Source organism: Perissodus microlepis, chromosome 8 (genome assembly GCF_051167445.1).
Source record: "Perissodus microlepis isolate ML-2025 ecotype Zambia chromosome 8, ASM5116744v1, whole genome shotgun sequence".
Taxonomy (NCBI): Eukaryota; Metazoa; Chordata; class Actinopteri; order Cichliformes; family Cichlidae; genus Perissodus; species Perissodus microlepis.
Window position 1 is genome coordinate 14,814,667 of NC_140468.1, and position 15,814 is coordinate 14,830,480.

Below are 15,814 nucleotides of genomic sequence, written 5' to 3' on the forward strand. Positions count from 1 at the left end.
ATTTTTTTCCTTTTCTCTTCCTGGGCAGATCTTTGCAATGCATCACACAACGGAGCATAGTAATAGTGCATGTGCTGATGTATTCACATGTTGCCTCTCATATGTGAGGGAGTGAATAATGAGGCATGCCCCGTGGTTAACATGGAGTAAGTAGGTGTTAACTATGACAGATTGTGCTGCCACTAGTGACCATGGCTGATCAGTCAGATAGCCTTCACCTCCCTTCTCCTCAATTATTTCACAGTCACATAACTGTACGGGTGGCAATAAATCTCACATCTCATTTAATGTGGTTGATTTCACCTCTAATGTCATAGTAGGTTCAGTTTCCCTTAGTCAGATACTTTTTTCTTTTTTTTTTTGAAAAACTCCAGCTAAAAATGAGTGAACTTGCAACAGAAGCACCACATAGACGTGCGCTAGTTGGGTTCCAAAATGAGATATTAAACATTGTGGTACCTGCTTTATACTGTAGCTAATTGTTCAGTGTCCCTATTCACTGCTAAAAACAAGAAGAGTTGATTGTTTTGGTTTTCCGTTAATATTTTTGTTTCCCTTAATTTAATAAATTGTATATTTTCATGTTTTTCTTTTATTTAAGTCTGAAAACATCGTGTATAAAACCAAAATGATATATATGATATATCATCGTGCTCTAAAGAGTTTAAAGTGAAACTCTGAAATGTATTTATAAACTACTTTTGGTAAGTAATTGAAGACAAAAAAGCTAAACAGCTAGCATAAATTTATCCTGTAAAATGGGAGTCTGTAGGAAGGAAACCACTGTCACTCATTTATTGTAGGGCATACATGGAATGACATCTATCACAAGGAAATGTCTACTGGACTGTGACAGACATCTATGATGGAAAAAATGTGGGTTGGAATTCTTCTCTGTCTGCAGTGTTGCATTTTAATAGGCTACATGTTTCCCTGAAAATTCTAAATTCATTCACTTCAAGTCTACTTTGGTCCATTTTGTTAACAGCAGGTATTCAGGAGTAATGGACACATTTATAACGCGTTCTTGCAAGTAGCTGGCGTGGAGTCAAACCCATAGCACTGTTAACTCCGACCAGGGCTCTCCATTCTTACTGAATTCCCTACATTAAAATTTCAGACTTATATAACCTGCCTCTGTCAGCCTAGTGAACTAATTCCTACCCTCGCTGTGCAGACCTGACATACTGCCCTGGAACAGGCTTGCACGCAATCCACAGCTGCCAACACTGCTTAAACGTTGTCACCTGAGTCTAGCTGCAATGCTGCTGATCCAATGATCTGCAGAGCGCTGATTGGCACACACGGGACTTGGGCACAAAGCTCTGTTTCAGTCATTATTTCATAACTTATTAATGAAGTGACTGAATAAATTAGCAAATGTGTAATCCAGTAATTCCAGCTGGTGAAAGCAGATCCTGCGTTGTTATATGTTACAGTGTGTTAAAGAAGATTCGAATCCTCGGTTTATTCCCATCAGAGAGTTTTGATATTAAATAATTTGTGAGAATATTTACACTAAACACTTGACAAACAAGTGAAAAACAATTAAGTCAACAATAATGCAAAAGTGCTGTTGTCTCAAAGAACATTTAAAAAAAAACCTCAACTGCTTTCTTAAATGAACATTGCTTTGAAAAACAAGGTCATGAGTATTATACTGGATAGCAACAGAGAAACACTTATCATCTTCAAAACACTTCAAATCTGACAGCTTCGTTAAATATTAACAACAGCGGGGAGAATGAAGAATGGATGGGGGAGAGCACACGGGTGAACGGGTGAAAATAATTGGTCGTAAAGTTTTCGGTCGGTTTTAGGTTGTGGGAAAGGGAGCAGGAGAAAAACACAGAGAAGGAAACTGTTGGAGGGAAATAGGTGGCAAACTAAGCGTTTGTGTTTTCAATTATCTTCTTAGTCACAGCGTGTTCATCAAACATGCATCAACTCCTGTACATCAAAGAACATTAAGTTACTAATGCTCTGAAAAAAGGAAAACAAATAAATCCACTATATTTTTATGTCGTGAAAACAAAGAGAGTATTGCCCCAGTTTGACACGACACAGCCGACAACACGGCTCAGATAACAGTCTGCTGATCCTACTAAAATCTTACTGCTTGTCTAGGATTCCACTTGATGCTCAGTCGTGCCATATATTGTCTTTCAAGAAAAGTCTGGATGAGGCTCAGTTGAAGCTACTCATTATAATACGTTATTATGTAAAGATATGTTAATTCCCAACAAGATGTTTTGTAATCTGGAATGTGGGGAATTTTGGCAGTAAGGGACTAAACAAAAGGTCCGCAACCTTCAAACTGCTAGGATTTTAAGAAGTTGCTGCATATTTAAACTTGATGTCAAGTCTCCAAAACTGGCATTTAATATGAATATTTCCACAATTTGTCAATTTATGTTCTTGTGTATTACTTCACACAAATTCTTTCTGTGACCTTAAAATATTGTAGAATTCATTTAAAATGTTAAACTATTTAAATTAAATCACCGGTAATAATCTGTAAGATTCGGTACTGAATAAAGATGGCCAAGCTTATTTCAGCTTCTTTGTGTTTTTATTTGCTTTCTCAACAAAGGAAAAGTCCAACTCCTAAATTATTAAAATTCATCTTGCAATGCGCAGCACATCAATTCCATGTTCTCAGACCATTTGTCATCAGCATGTCCTGGTTCCTCAACGTGGTTGAGGGTCTCGCCTGGGGACCCTTACTAGTCACATACCCTGGCCCGTGATTTGAACCTATTGCCAACACATCCAGCAGAGGCACCAGAATAGGGGCGAAACTTGATTTAAGTGACTATGAGTGTAGCATGACTGTTGGTATTTCAGAAAACACAGATCTATTGGGATTTTCTCACACATTCATTTCTCCAAGAAACAAAATATCCAGTGAGCGGCAGCTCTCTGGGCAAAAATGTCTTGCTGATGAGAGAGATCACAGGAGAATTGCCAAACTACTTTGAGCTTACAAGAAGGTAATTACAACTAACTTAGACAGAAGAGCATTTCAGAATGCACAACATGTCAAACCTTAAAGCAGATGAAGCGCCCCAGGTGCAGCTGAGGCTACAATTCACACAGGCTCAGCTGAAGATTGGAAAAATGTTGCCTGGTCTGAGGAGCCTGCGTACTGATTGTAGAATTCAGAACAAGATGAGTAAACAATATGAAAGCATGGATCCATCCTGCCTTGTAACAATGGTTTGAGCTTGTGGCAGAGGTGTAATGGTTGAGGGATCATTTCTTGGCACACTTTCAGCCCCTCAGTACCAACTGAGTGTTGTTAAATGTGCCCTTTGAGATGATGAGATGAGATGAGATAGCCTTTATTTGTCAGTTGCAGGTCTTTTGCCCACAACCGAGATGACAGACCTTGCCGACCGTACATACAATACACAAACATCACATTGGGGAGACAGGTCAGGCTAAGTAGCGAGGAAAAAAACATTGAAATGTGTAACACAAAAGGATAATACAGGAATGCACAGATATCAACACACCATAGCACAATAAACACAGACAAGCAACATGGGAAAGTGTTCCAGTGTGTACATCTGATCTGGGACCGCTGCAATCTTCGACTGCGCCTCCAGCTGACCCGATGTCCACATCAGAGGGGAGGTAAGCGTTGGAGGTGGCGTTGGATCCGGGGTAGGGAGGGTGATGCGTCAGTGAGTGCTTATCAGTATCAGTATATGTATGTGTGTGCGTGTCCATAGTTCAGCTGAGACAGTGTCCTTCGCCCTGCCAGGCTAAGTAAACAGTCTTCCAGCCAACCCAGGTGGCCTTGCATGGAATGGGAAGGAACAGACTCAACACAGTCGTTATCAGGGAGTTTTTGTTCGGCTCCAGCCTTGAGCCCACAGCTGGCGCCGAAGGGGTAGCCGGATTATGATGGTGATTTTTCTTTTGCAAACAACTCATGAGAATTTCAAAGCTGTTCTTTAACACTCCGACACTGGTCTCTCAATCTCCCGTTGGAGAACCGCGAGCTTCCCCATGATGGTATCAAACTTGCGTCCCGTGGTGTTGTCATTCTTTTGCTCAGAGAGCCGATTCTGAGAACTCACGACACCACGGAACCACAGTGTACCCATCTGATGGCTGCTTCCAGAAGGATGATGTGCAAAGTCTCAAACCTCAAATAATCTCTAATTGGTTCAATCAAATGGCCTCTACAGTCACTAGATCTCAGTCAAATAGAGCAGCTTTAGGGATGTGGTGTAACGGGAGATATCATGGATGTGCAAACGTGCAGCAATTGCTATCACGTCAATACGGACCAAATCTCTGAGGAATGTTTCCATCACCTTGTTGAAGCTATGCCATGAAGAATTAATGCAGATCTGAAGATAAAAGGGGGCCAAACCCAGTCTATATACACACATGTGGGATTAAAAAAGGTTTTATCTATTTTTATATCGGCTGTGATTTAGTAGCTGGTCTCTTTAGGCGTACGTGTTGGACAGATCCAGGTTAGCTGGACCTCCATTTCCATCTGTTATGTTATGTCCTTTCAGCTAACACTCCACCAGCAGAAGCAAATGTGTGCAATTCCCAGAATGTCTAACTATTGATTTAACTCAAATCACTTTATTTACCACACAGGTCCAAATGAGTAACTGTTAAGGCGGCAACAGTATTACAATGTTTTCCAAAAGTAGCTGGAAAAGTTTAGGAATTTATAAAAAGTGAAACTATTTTGAAGCCTCCTGTGATCCAGTTTTAACTTTTTCGGAACAAAACTTTGTTGCTGGGCAATATTTAGCCGACTACACGAAAAGTAGAGTGAACGGTGAGAAAAAAAAAAGACATGGAAGAGAGGAGGAAGAGAGAGAGAGAGATGGTGGAATCAGTTTGATGCCAAGAGCTGTGCGCTGACCCTGATTAAATGCCTCCCCTAACTCACTGGGACCACTGATAAGACCAATACACTCTGGGCAGTGTGCGCGTTGTGTGTGCGTGCATGTTCAGGAGCCAGAGCAGGCGATAAGGTGTGTCTACATGTGCATGCAGAAGACTGTGTGTGTGTGTGTGTGCCTATGATCGTGTGTGTCCCAACACCAATTCTCCTGTGTAAACATGCTGACCTGGCACAACACCAGTAGACACTTTGAAGTTGGCAATAGGCACTGTAATCTCCCTCCTTCTCTCTCTCACAGAGCCAGAGGGGAGACTTAACACTGGAAACCTTCTGTGGCTTAGCATGTGGCCGCGAACACACAGACGCCCACACACGCATACACAAAAACACTCTCTATTGTTACAGATGGTTGTGTATTCTGTCCCTGACACACAGAAAACAGCAAATTAATCACAAATAAATGCATAAATAAATCAAATCTCACTCAGACCCTGTGCTTTGTTTTATTTATGTCAGTTACTTTTTTTTTGCAGACGTGTGTGTGCGCTAAAAGTGACTACCACTCTGGAGTGTATCACACTACAGCCCCAGAGCATCTTCAGATCTTAAATGAGAAATGCTAACTTTCCAGCGTGATCATCTGTGACCATCCAAATGCAGCAAATTCTCGGAGAAAGCAAGACTTTATATATATTACCTATTATCGATGAAGTGTTTGCCTTGTAATAAATAACACATCCTATACAGCATGTAATAATAATAATACATGAATACATATCCTTCACTCTACAGAAGAGCTAAAAGAGTATCTGAGGCACAGCAGAGGGTTATGTTTGGAAGGGAATGCATAGCTGTTGAATTATTTATCTCCAGATGCCTGAGTAAAAGAAAGTATTGCCTATGCTTACAGACAATATTTAAAGGATCACTGTTTAACCGTCCACAAATTTTCTGTTACTCTCACCACCCTTATAGTTATTTTCAACTGCAGCAGGCAGATATTTGCAGCAAACCCCCAGAAAACACAAAACCCCCCAGAAATAAGTATGCTCAGCATCTAAAACGGATACAGTTAACAACTAACCAGTGACCACAACCGCTTTTGTAACTGTTGGATGTTTCATTAGCTTCCAGAAATCTAAGTTTACAGTGCTGTTATGTAAAGATGTGTTGTTCTCTACTTGTTCGTCCTCTCCCCACTGCCTAAAAAGCAGTTATCGGAGCTACATGAATTACACTAAGGCATAGATCTCTGTGATATTACGAATATTAATCTCACGTCACAAATAACACATTTCACGTTGTGGCCTTTTATAAGTAGACCCTAAATACTCACCTTTGAATCCTGCAACTTTGTGCCAAGTTTCTGGCCAAGTGTGAACTTCATTTTTTTGCTTACTTTTGGTCTCCACCCTCACAAACATGTAACTGATTTACTCTGATTGCTTGTTACGCCTTTGCGCCATGTGGTGTTGAGCAGACAGGATGAAGTCTTCTGCTTTTTCACTCAAAATAGCCAGCTGCTGCTCCTGAAATGAACATCGATTACAAAGGTAAGGTCTGAAAAACCACAGCAATAAGTTTAAGTCTAAGATGCTCTGGAAAGCTGCAATGTTTGTATAAAATGCTCTTTGCATTTGTCACCACCAGTGACACTTCAGTCATTTTATCTTTTTGCCCAAATCAAAATATTGACTGGAACAGCTATGAATGTAACTGCATGTTAACAATAGAAGGTGTAAATATATCATTTTGTAATTAACTCACTATTGAGCATCCTGTCAGGTATGTCTGCTCACTGTCAGGGTTTATGCAAAGAAGCTGCAAACCTGACTCTCTGCAATTAGGTTCACCAAATGGTGATAATTTAATCCCTTACATATGGATTTATATCCAGGAGCCCATTTCTTTTATACTATTTCCTGTGAGAAATAATCATTTTATCGATGTTACCTCTCAGTCTTGTCTATATGGTGTCCATTTACATTAATGTGAATGGGATTTACACTAAAATCTTCATGTTGTCCCTGAGATGCTGTTAGACTCAGAAATAAATGGGATTCTGACCTCAAATAACTGCTGCAGCTGTGTTTTGAGAACACTGATGAAAAAGGATGCTGCCCTAGGTGGCTGCAACATGGGTCAAAGGCTGGCACTTCATTAAGTCATTGCCCATTGGTTATGTCCTATTTTTAAAATCTCATCCACACTACATTAAAAAGATTGCTATTGAACTAACTGTTGTTGGCCATGTATCATTGCATCAATATGTCAAATTATGAGTAAGTATCCACACCGGAGGTGGTGAATCCACGTTGGAAACATTGTACCGTGTCTACCATGTCTAAGACTCATTGACAAATTCTCTCTAAATTGCGTCCAGGACTGGAGAGCTTTAGGAGCCCCTGATCAGATAGAAAGCTACTCAGGGTATTAAACTGGGGCAAGGGGTTCTCAGAACTTTTACCACACAGGATTAAAATTAGTTTTATTTAATCTCACCCTGAGACTCACACTAGTAAAGTTGCAAGTGCAGGAATCCATAACCAACAACTAAAAACTAATTTTTGACCCAGTTTAAGAAATTGCAAGTCTTGTGGGAACTGATATCTGTGGTGGGACATTAAGGTAAGCATTACAACAACTACATCTGAATTCACTTGGCTTGTTTTTCCTTTTCTTTACTCTTTTTGTTTGTGTTTTGTTTTGCTTAAAAAAAACCCTTGCCTGTTAGAATTATTAAAAGTGGTTGCTTGTTTTGCACAGTTCAATCAAATTTGCAACACCCTTCATAAGTAATAAACAAAATGAAAATTTGGCCACAAAGAAAATAAGTTCGACAGCTTTTGCTAATTTGCCTCTTTGTTTCTCCTGCCTGCGTTGCCAGATATGCAGATTCCAGGCAGTGTTTTGGCAAGCTGGCAGATAATCCTGTTAGGCACAATCAGCTTGGCTGTATTGTTGAATATAAACTCAATCTTTCAGACAGAATAACAAAATGTCAATAAGGATCAGCACATCTGCACTGAAGCCGGAGCATAACAATTGAAGTCAGGCAAAACTTTACCCAGTGTGAAGTGCCCACATAAGAATAAAGCAAACAAGCTCAAGTAAACTCTTGCTTGCGTCTTTGTCTTTATTGCTGTGAATAAATAAAACATTCACAGAATAGACTGGCATCCAATATGCATTTCATTATGTTGGGCACCATGTTTGACTTCTTCATAAGCGTGCTGCCAGCAGTGAGTTTTCTGTATTCTCCGCTGACTGCACAGCAATTAACTGTTGTAGATGTGTTAGAACTGTCTGAAATCATAAATAGCTATTTCTTACTTAGAAAAAAAAAGATAGAATGTGATAATATACACTCGCTGTCCACTTTATTAGGTACACCTTGCTAGTGCTGATTCAGAACCTCTTTGTGTTCAGAAGTGCCTTAATTCTTTGTGGCACAAATTCAACAAGGTACTCGAAACATTCCTTAAAGACTTTGATCCATATTGACACAACAGCATCACGCAGCTTCTGCCAATTTTCAGTAACACATCCATGTAAATCTCCCTTTCATACCTGAAGGTGCTCTGTTGGATTGAGATCTGGTGACTGTGGAGGCCGCAGTGAACCTATTGCCATTTTCAAGAAACCAGTTTGAAATTATTTGAGTTTTGTGACATGGCGTGTTATTCATGCAGCCATCAGAAGATTATTGCATTGCGGTCACAAAGGGACATTCAGGTAGGATGTGGCATTTGATTCTCAGTTGGAGCTGTGTGTGGGGCCTAAAGTGTGCCAAGAAAATATCCTGAACACCATCATGCCAGCAGCAGCCTGAACATTTGATAAAAGGCAGGATGGATCCATGCTTTTCTGTTGTTGACCGTACCATTCTAATGTGGCAGGAGACATTGAGACTCTGTATATCAGAGAAAGGTTTTTTTTTTCAGTATTCTGTTGTTCAGCTTGAGTGAAGTTAAGCCTCAGTTTCCTGTTCTTCCTGTTTTGACAGGAGTGGTGTGCAGTTCTGCTGCTGTAACCCATCTGCTTCAACATGCTGTGTATTCAAATATGCTCTTCTGCATACCTTGGTTGTAACATGTAGTAATTTGAGTTAGTATCGCCTTCCTATTAGCTCAAAGTCTGGTTATTCTCCTCGTATGTCTGGCATCAATAAAGCATTTTGCCCAGAGAACTCCAGCTGGATGCTTTTTCTTTTTTTCTGGATCATTCTCTGTAAACCCCAGCGATGGCTGTGGGGGAAAATCCCAGTAAATCAGCAGTTTCTGAAATACTCAGACCAGCCAGTCTGGCACCGACAGCCATGCTGCATTCAAAGTCACTTAAATCATCCTTCTTCATTTTGATGCTTGGTTTGAACTTCAGCAGGTCGTCTTGACCATGTCTACATATCTAAATGCAGAGTTGCTGCCATGTGATTGCCTGATTAGACATTTTTCTTGAGGAGCAGTTGAAGAATTGTACCTAATGAAGTGTGGCGAATAAACCAAAAATGGTTTAGATTTGCTGCAACTACTCATGTGTGCAGATGTCAGACTATATCAGAGAGGCTATATCTATAACAGCTTATTGTGTGCATTATGCCAAATATATAATACATCCCAGCAAACAACTGTGTTTGAAAGAAGCACTGAAAATGAGTCCTGTTGGACAAGCTCTTTTAATCATGGGGTGCATTTAAAAATCATTTGTAGACATAAAAATTGGATCCAGTCAACTGTTAATACACAGGCTCTGAAGAGAGTATAGCACATTCACAAAATCCCTAATAGGATCTGGTAGAGAACATATGCTTTTGATATACACAAGGAATTGGTGAATGTCTCCAAAGGCTGCACATACCTCTACACACGCATAGAAACGGCAGATCTCAGCAATATGAATAGTCAGGCCTGCTTACACAAGTGTGGCTAATTCAATATGACATCTTTCTAATAGGTAGTCTGGCCTCTTGGGGGGGGACTGGGCTAAATGCAGAGTGAACAGATATTACAAGTGTGAGGTGTTGATGTAAATAAAACTATAATAATAATAATAATAATAAGGCTTTTTTTTGCAATTATAGTTAGTGTTGAGATTAATAAAGGGAATCAAAAGATTAAGCCCTTCTAGCCCTCGCAAGGAATTGGGATGAAACAAAACCATCTCACAACGCCCTGTTTGGAAATAAATCAGATGATTAAGTCACACTGCTATCTGTGTCAGTTATGATCAAAGAGAGTAAGAAATCACGATGCAGTAACTGCAACTGTCTTATACAACCGCTCTGTTTGCTGAAACATGTAGGCAGAACAGGTGTTAGTCTAAGAATTAGTCTCCCTTAAGGAGTGGTGTGAGTCAGGCACAAAAAGTGAAACGGCGCTGGTGCATGGATTGAAACGTTGCAATGAAATGCAAATATCTGTTTAAGCATTTAAGTGAAGGTCGTGAAAGGTGCTTTTTAAAATGCACCGATGTTTGGAGGCATACTCTCCTGTCTTTACGAAAACGGAACTCAAGAGCCAAAATATCCTTTGACACAGGGAAAGGTGAGGTGCACGACAAATGAGGGTGCTAAACCCAGACGTTCATTCCCAGTTGAATGTGACAGTTTAATCAGTCCAGATAATTCCCAAACTCCAGATAATTACCATTTACATGTTGGTAGGCTGTGCAAGGTCAAAAACCTTCTGTGATGAAATCTTAAATGAACAAGTGGAAACTTTAGTTTTGGTCAAAAGGTTTAACACTGTGGTTAAGGTGTGAATTTAAGACAGCTGGTGGGGTTGGAGTATTTTTAAGCATTTTATTATTGCTGGAGTGCGTGATACTGTTGGTGGAGCATTTCCAGGTGTCTGTAATGATATGAGTGTAAAGCTCTTACACCTATGAGAAACTGTGTAGAAATCAGCATAACCAGTTGCCCTCCTGTTCAACACTAAACAACAAACTGGTCTCACAACTGCTGCAATGACGAAATTCAGGCACACTGCCAGGTGAAAAATGGCAGCGCAGTGGTGTAATGGTTAGTACTGTTGCCTCACAGCAATAAGGACTTGGATTTGAATCCACTGGCTGGCTGAGACCCTTCTGTGTAGAGTCTGCATGTTCTCTACATGTACTCTGGCTTCCTTCCGCAAGTGCATAGATGTGAAAGTTAGTATGATGTATGGATGGCTGGATGGATGGCAGTAATCTAATAAGCTATTAATGTGAAGAATGTGGTGCAGCATTTCTAACACAGACCTTTGACAAACAGCGAGCAACAGCTGCTGGAGATGGTGGTATCAAGCTCAAACACCAGAGACCGAAACATGTCCCATAGACGATCACATTCTTGAGATCCATTTGGCTTTCTGCTTCATCATGGGTGAAATTCATGTTGGTACCATATGAAACATTTTCTATTGATTTTTTAAATAGCTCCTCTCAAACTTTTGACATTTAATGCATTTTTAATAGCTCAAATAAAAAAAAAACTTTTTTATTGCAGTGGATTGTACTGTACAGAGCCGAAGAGCAAAACTCTGTAAGATCTAGATCCGCGATATGATGACATCACCTCGCATTCGTGTCAAAACATGACAACTGAAAGAGATAAGCACTGGGAGCAGCACGACTAATGTAGCGCACCTAATTGTGAACCTTGGGATTCAGAGCAGGAGGAGTTACCTTGCCAGAAGGTGTGTTTGAATTTTCTGAGTCTCAAGGACCCCGGATTGAGAACCACTGCAAAAACTGGACGGAAAGCATCAATTAAGTATCGCCAGATTTGAAATGATAATCCCTCAACTCAGCAGAGCTTTGTCTCTCTGACAGCACAGAAGAGCTTCTGTCAGTCAAATCACAAAATACTCAGAATGTCTAGTCCAGGTTACTTGGAAAAGACATGCTTATTTCCCTCAACAATTTGAGAAGACACATGTAAAACAAAAATAGATTTGAGCAAAAAGTCTAAAGGTGAAGATCACATTAACATTTTTAGGACAACAAATATTTGTGCTTAATTGAATCTGTGCTTAATTTTTTCTACACCTTAATTCGAACACAAGAACAATGACGTGTTTTGACCAGTGTAAGAATGAAGATTTAAGCAGTAAACACATTTTATTTCTCATATATGTGTTGCTTTCTCATGATTTTTGATGATTTAAGCAAGGCAATTGCAATGTAAGGTTAATGATCACAGCGCAAGTGCTAAACTAAAATAACTAAGTTAAAAATGAAGAAAAATATTTTTGGGGGAGAAAAGGTGAAGGAAGAGGAGGAGGCTAAAGCAAACTTGTTCTGCACTAATAAGTAACTAACTCAACGACAACAAAACACACAGTGAAACATGACTTCATAGAAAATCTCCCATTTGTAGGCAAGGACTAAGCCACAGTTATTTAAATCGAAGTCCTGGTGCCTCTGTCATCCAGCGTGACTAACAGGATTTGACATGGTGAGGAGTGGATGGGTCCCAGGTTCACAAAACACATTCTGTCTGTCTGACCCTCTCTTCACACACACGCACACACACGCACACACCTGCCTGTGTGTCTGCATATTTACAGGAAGCCACACGAAAGCAATGCCACATAATCCACTGAGTACACTGTTACACAGCCTCTTACTTGGCTTCACAATGGCACCTCAGCAATTCTGTTTTTTGTCATTACTGATTGCCTTCCTCTACCTGTGTGTGCCAGCCACTCTCATACATGACTGAGCAAGAGTCCCATAATACAAAGGTTAATATGATGACACGGATTTAGGTTTATTATGCAATTATGGGAACATAAGAATCAAGATTAAAAGAAAAAAAAAAACCCACAGAACCATATTGTACCTGTTACACACACTTTACATCACTCCTAGCTCATGCCACCTCTGACTTTCTCCCCTCGCTATCTGCTTTGTGTTGAGGAGGCGACAGCTTGCAGTAATTTAAAGTAATCGGATGATTCTCTTTCTTTTCATAATCCGAGACACACAGGCTGCTGTGAGGTAACCTGCTTTGGACGGGACCGCTGCAATAGTCATTCGACAGACAGCCCACGTACTGTAGCGTGGACGCTACTTGTTGAAAAGAAATTACACTCTTTCAGACGGCATGAGAGCGACCTCTTACAAGGTAGTGTCGGGGACACTGCCGCTCTGTTAGGAAAGTGACTTACAGACCACGTGGTTAAGACGGGTTTTTAACCTCAAGACCAACATAAATACAACTTAATTCACTTTATCCACCTTAATCGCGTCAAAAAAAAAACAACAACCCATAAACAAGCATGGTGCTGGTGACATTAAAGAAATGACTGAAATTTACTATTACTCTTATTAAGATCACAGCCAGAGAATCATAATCAATAGCTCGGTGATATCTGAACTAGACTAAAGCTCTGGAGTGCTTACAAATATGTAGAGTCGTCTTGAATAAAGCCGACGTCAGTTTACTAAACCAGCATTAATAATCCCATCAGCCAGTTTCAGCACCACGGACAGCGAATTTTCTCACTGGTCCATAAACATAGTATTCAAAGTACTTTATGATACTGTATTTTGGACTTTTTTCAGTGCAGTTGTCATATTATGCCTATAGTCTATAACACCCCCCCCCCCACCCCCCATTTTGGTAGCAGAAGGGATGTTTTGTCTCCACACAAACGCGCATTGCTTCATCTCTACCCACCCCCCAAAAGAAAGAAAGAAAGAAAATATACCCCTGTGGAGGGGTTTGAACTGTGTGGGTTTATAATGCTCTGGAAATAGAAGCAGCAGCCAGGAGCAGAGCAAATACATGAAACAGAAGCGGTGCCTTTGGGTGACTAAAGTCACTACCACACACACACACACACACACACACACACACTATAAGTCAGAGATGTTTCAGGCAGTAAAGTAACACGGGCTCCGACTGGATGCACTGTACGACTTACCGTGTCGTCCTCGTTGAAGCCATATGTTTCACACACAAATCTACTTTTCCGCACACTGTTGCTGTCTGTGGGCCGCGGTAACACACAGCCCGGTGGAAAAAAATCCAGGAAATAACATCCACACAACTCATCCACTCGCCTCGGTTAAGGACTGACCCCACTTTTGTGTGCGTTGAGGGGGGAAGAAGAAAATCCCGTTGTCGGTCCCTTCAAGACGAGAGAAACATCGACTAGTTTATTTTCAAGTCACAAAAAAGAAAGAAAAAGAAAAGGAGGAAGAAGAAAAAGAAGCGATGCTCTTCATGCCATGCTCTTCGCCTTCGTGCGGAAAAGATAGTCTTCCTCTGCTCTAGTCTCCTTTAGTTTAAGTCCCCAGTGTGGGAGTCACAAGGTAACTACGAGCTCTGTAGGAGAGACAGAGTAACAGTATATGTGCTCTAATGTTCTCCCTTGCTTTCCCAGCCAAAGAGAGGGAGAGGGGGAGGGGGGGGGGGGGGTGAGAGGGAGGGAGACCGAGCAACACCAGCTGAAGGAAGAGAGAGGCGATGCGCAGTCAGAGAGAGAATATTTGTCTTATGGTAGCTGTGCAAGTACCGCAGGAGCAGCAAGCGGCAGAGATGGTGATCGGTGCACCGTAATCTAATTATCTCAACGGCAAAAAGCGCCCGGATTAGCGGGTGGTTGCTCTGCTATGTCCCGCTGCTCTGCTCTGGTCTTTGCGTCGCATGGCGGAGAGGGGAGGATAGGAGCGCTATCAGACTATCCTATCAAATTTTAATTAGTCAGTACTCTCTCATACTCACTCACTTAAAAAAGCAAAACAAAAAAACAAAACAGCAAATGACAGAAAGACACAAATAATCATTCGAGACAGCACATCACTTTCCTGCCCTGAAATCAAATGCCTTTTATTTGGATACTCAGAGGTAAAAACAAACAAAAATCGTCCTGATTATGTTTCTGTTTCTTTTGGGATTGCAGCAAAGGTCATTCTACAGGTGCGCGGTTCCATATTAAAAAGACACACCTTGCCAACTGTGCAGGACCGGGTGAACTTTAATTCCCTACCTGCATTGTGGAAAGAGACACCAGTTAACCGCTGGATTTCATGCTTCTCTGGAGTATCAGTTTTTAAGAGATGACTGCTAATGTGTTTCTTTCACTGTTCCAATTCTTGCAAAGTCTAATTTCAAGAAGTCACCTTGCTCAGTTCTCCATAATAACACCTTAGACATGTTCTTTTAAGTAAGCCAAGTAATGCTGCTGATCGCACAAGACACCACATTAAATACAATTAGGATACAGAAAGTTGACATTAAACATTATCCTGGCGTTGTACATTAAACTTTATCATCATTACATTCACAGTTACTCCAGCAATCACACTCCCCAACTCCCCAATGGCAGTAGTCTCTCCTGGACACACAGGGCCACAGCAACATTGTAAAAACTGCTTAGAAAAGCATAACAGAGCTCAAAGCGCTGTTCAATAGTGCAGGGAGACTCCAAAGGTCTTGTCCTGTTGCACGGGGCCACTCAAAAGTGCCTTGAGGCAAAGCTTGTTGTGAACTGGTGCTGTATAAATAAAACTGAATTGAATTGACCTGTATAAATTCCTAGTGTATAAAATAGCAGTGAAGTCTATGGCAATTGAACACATGCATGCATGCAAAGATAATTCAGCAAGTAACCTTTGAACAACACATTTATAGTAAGACAGCAAAATGGAAAAACACCTTAAAATTGTACATAAAAGAGTGCTCCACCAGTTAACCATCATTTGAATGGCACCATCAAAGTCATGATAGGCAGATTAAAAATAGTGGGTTCAGAAAAAACAGCCTAACTACTCTTCATTTTCAAAATTTGACCTTCACTTTACCCACAATACAATTCAGCCACCACCAGCTTCTTTGGATATTTATGTACATTAAGATTAGTATCAGCTAAAATAGCCTGAAGTCACTATCCTCATGCAGAGATCTGGTAAGGTCACATCTTTCTAACTCCCACACCCATG

The 15,814-nt window shown here is 40.7% G+C and overlaps 1 protein-coding gene across 1 annotated transcript in view; it reads right to left on the minus strand.

Annotated features, from left to right (window-relative positions):
- Positions 1–14,266, minus strand: part of LOC146381613 (protocadherin-15-like) — a 221,206-nt gene extending 206,940 nt beyond the window's left edge. The window contains exon 1 of the mRNA XM_084937707.1: positions 13,795–14,266. The gene's annotated coding sequence lies outside the window, so the exon portion shown is untranslated. The remainder of the gene's footprint in view (positions 1–13,794) is intronic.
- Positions 14,267–15,814: the final 1,548 nt, after the last annotated feature.